Genomic DNA, 3,709 nt, shown 5'->3' with positions numbered 1-3,709 from the left:
ACCATTGTCATCCATTTGAGAAAATACTGCTCTTACAGGCACATGCATCAAAAAGAGAGTTTGCGAGTCCTTATTTGCGAATTTTAAGGATTCGCAAATAAAGACTCGCAAAACACGATGCAACAAAAACATTGCGAGAATATTGCGAATCGCTAAAAATCGCTAAATAAATTGCGATTTCGGCATTTGCGAACTCGCTATTAGCGATTTCGCAATTAGCGAAATAGCTAATACCGAAGTCGCTTTTTGATGCATCCTGATGACATCACAACCAGGAAGTGAGCAGCACCAGCCTCATTTCCAGTGCACAGTGTCAGGGAGAGGAGGGAGCTGGCTCTGGGAGCAGAACAGGAGTGTGACAGAGACAGAAGAGAAACTTGTGATATCAAATGGAAGCCTCACAAACAGCAGAGGAGAGCCAAACAGGCAGGAAACGCAAAATTAAATTTGCAGAAAAAGAAATTGACACCCTCATTGAGGGAGTAGTTCACAGCCATGACAAGCTGTTTGGAAAGGCATCATTGAAAGTGGCAGAGCAGGAGAAAAGGAAAATCTGGCTCCGGATCCAAAACAGGGTCAATGCCATTGGGGTGACACACCGCACCATTGAAGAACTCAAAAAACGATGGTACGACTTGCGCAGTCGGGCTAAGGTGCGCATAGCTGACCGCCTGAAGGAGGCAAAGAAGACAGGAGGGGGAACACCAACAGACACTGGGAACACTCCCATGGAGGACTTGATTGAATCCACCATCCAGCCAGAAGCTGTTGTTGGTGTGACCCAGCTGGACACGTCCGGAGCAGCAAACACATCTGAAGGTAAGATGAATGTATGTTTTCTTAGTGTTACAAAATGTAAAGGTAGAACTCGACCACAGTACAGCCCAAGTGCAGACCCTGAACATCCAGTACACAATGCGTTCAGTAGGTGAGGGGCATTATGGGAGATGTAGTCAGGTCAAGCAGTTAAAATGTCAAATCTCAGAGTAACAACCCAAAAAAGCTTAATAGAGTATAAAATCATTTACAAAGGCAGATATTTATTACTGTGCAATTAATATCACAGACATGAAATAATACAGTGTTGCACTGTTTCACCTCACAGATGCGCAACGTGTAGAAGATGTGGATAGCGATTCCCCAGACATGCAGGACACCAGCGCAGGTGAACAGATGGACACACCTGTGGTGCAAATAAATCCCTCACGTCCAACAAAGTCACGCAGGGCTACTGTTCCATCCCTAGTCACCATGGAGTGTGAAGATGATGAGGCTGATGCAACACCAGGTGGCAGCCATGGCCAGACAACTTCCATCACAAAAACACAACCACAGGTCCCCAGAACTAATCACAGAGCCCGGCGTAGGAGAGGAAGAGCACTCAGGACACAGCAGGAGGAGCAACCAAGTGATGTCTGGGGTGGTCTTGAGGGACAGATGCTCCGTATGCAGCGCCTGCAGACAAAAAACACACGATTAGTACAATTGCAAGTTGGCAAGATGGCTAGCAACATAGCAGTACTGTCAGAAAGTGTGCAGCAACTGAGCAAGGTGATGCATGAGGGAAATGTATCCCAGAAGAGACAGCATCGTCAACTAATGCTGCAATTGAAAATGTTTGCTAAATCAAACAATAGATTGGCCACGACAACTGCACTGCTGGCGCGTAGGTCTGTGACCATGCAAACTGAAATGTGCCATTGGAGCGGCGATGTGGCTAAAGCACTGGACCAGGTCACCAATGCAGTTGATTTGCTAAATGCTTCCACAATTGCGGCCAACAATTCGACGCCCGAAGAGGGTAGTGAGGGTGGCTCAAGCCTAAGTAGTGTGGCAGTTCCAGTCCGCACTGCAGGAAGACGCAACACACGCAGCAGTACCCCCGCCGCTTCCAACATAACGGATGACAATGCTGGGTCTGACAGGCGTCTGGGTGTTCGTGGGAAAAAGCGCTAGACTGGCATGTACAAGGGCATTCCACTATGGTGACGTAACCATTTATTTGGATTTGACTTTTCACAGACTGACAAGTGAATTGACATTTGCAAACCACTTATGTCCATTGCACTGGTCAGATTACAAGTGTGCTTGAACACTCATGGCAATTTTATTTAATTAAAGAATACTTTGATAGCAATAGTCAGTTTCTGTGTCATCATTACTCACCTCAGAAATAATTTTGTGTGATGTCAAATCTTCTCCTACGCCCTTCTGCTGCGCCTGCCCCTTGTGCTGCATGGTGTTGTGGCACTTGCTGGTTCCCATCCTCCGAATCGCTGTCAGACACCTCGATGTCCATTCCTCCCCTTGTCGCTATGTTGTGCAGCATGGCACATGCCGCTACTATCTTGCAGCATTGTTCAGGGTTGTACTTCAGTGCTCCACCGGTCTTATGTAGACATCTGAATCGGCTCTTCAACAGCCCAAATGTGCGCTCTATGATGTTCCTTGTCGAAATATGTGCTGCATTGTACCTCTGTTGATTGGCAGTTGTGGGATTGAGGTAAGGCGTCATTAGGTAATTACGCAAGGCGTATGCGCTGTCACCTACATGTAATGGAGCAAAGAGTCAGTGGCAGCTTCACATTGACATACGTACAATGACAGTGATAAACTATAACACATATTTACCAAGCAGATGTCCCTCTCCAAATTCTCCCCTGACAAGACGGGTGTGTATGCCACTTTGCCTGAAGATATAAGAGTCATGTGCACTCCCTGGAAATTGCGCAACAATGTCAGTGATAATGTTTTTGGCATTGCAAACGACCTGAATATTGAGGGAATGGTAACATTTCCTATTTCTATATATATATTCCTGTGTTGCAGGGGGACATATTGCAACGTGGGTGCAATCAATACAACCCAAAACATGTGGGAAACGAGCTATCTGGTAGAACTCCTGTTTGGTTTTTGCAAGGTCAAGCGCGGTGGTAGGGAACTTGATATGAGACCCGATCACGGCCATCATGGCATCAAGGAATGCTTTCAATATTCTTGAAAGTGCGCTTTGTGACACACCTCCCGCAACAGCAATGACCCCCTGAAAACTGCCTGACGCCAGAAGGTGTAGGCAACATAGGACCTGCACATGCGTTGGGATGGCATTGGTCCTACGTGTCTGTCGTTGCATTATGGGGTCCAATTCATTGATTAGATCATGGATCATTGCTGCATTGAGCCTATACTTGTCGTATATCTCATCCTCTTGCTGGCCTAGCAAAGTTATGCGGACTCTGAAGATGCGCTCATTCATTCGCCTCCGTCTCTGTGCGGCAGCCTGCAGCCTCATCCTCCTCGCCATCAGGTAAATCCCTGCCATTGTGAACAGTGCTGGCTCATTCTGGGTGTGTTTAAATGGGTTTCAGTTGGTTTTCACCTGTCTGTGATTTGCACTCATGATTACCACCTGGTTGTGATCCTTCTTATTTAGCGATCGCTAATTTGCGATTTTCATGGAAATCGCTATTTGCGATTTGTCATGCATACATTTAGCGAATCGTTGTTTGCGATTCGCTAATTGGGACACGCTAATACCGATTCGCTATTTGATTCGCAGAATGTTTTGCGATTCCTTATATTTGCGAAAAAATGGATTTTCGCAAATATACAGTTGATGCATTTCAACACTGACTTTTGCGATCGCAAACGGCCTATTTTTGCGATTCGCACCGTTTGCGATCGCAAAAAGGTTTGATGCATGTGCCTA

At 46.2% G+C, this 3,709-nt stretch overlaps 1 long non-coding RNA gene across 1 annotated transcript; it reads right to left on the bottom strand.

The window, feature by feature from the left end:
* Positions 1-1,020: 1,020 nt before the first annotated feature.
* LOC146856568 (uncharacterized) lies at positions 1,021-2,547 on the bottom strand. Its single transcript, XR_014980968.1, has 2 exons — positions 2,167-2,547; positions 1,021-1,455 (listed from the first exon to the last, which is right to left on the bottom strand). It is a non-coding gene; the product is annotated as an uncharacterized LOC146856568 (long non-coding RNA).
* Positions 2,548-3,709: the final 1,162 nt, after the last annotated feature.

The sequence above is a fragment of the Triturus cristatus genome, chromosome 4_1, assembly GCF_964204655.1.
Source record: "Triturus cristatus chromosome 4_1, aTriCri1.1, whole genome shotgun sequence".
In the NCBI taxonomy this organism is placed as follows: domain Eukaryota; kingdom Metazoa; phylum Chordata; class Amphibia; order Caudata; family Salamandridae; genus Triturus; species Triturus cristatus.
This window is presented reverse-complemented; position numbering and strand designations above follow the sequence as displayed.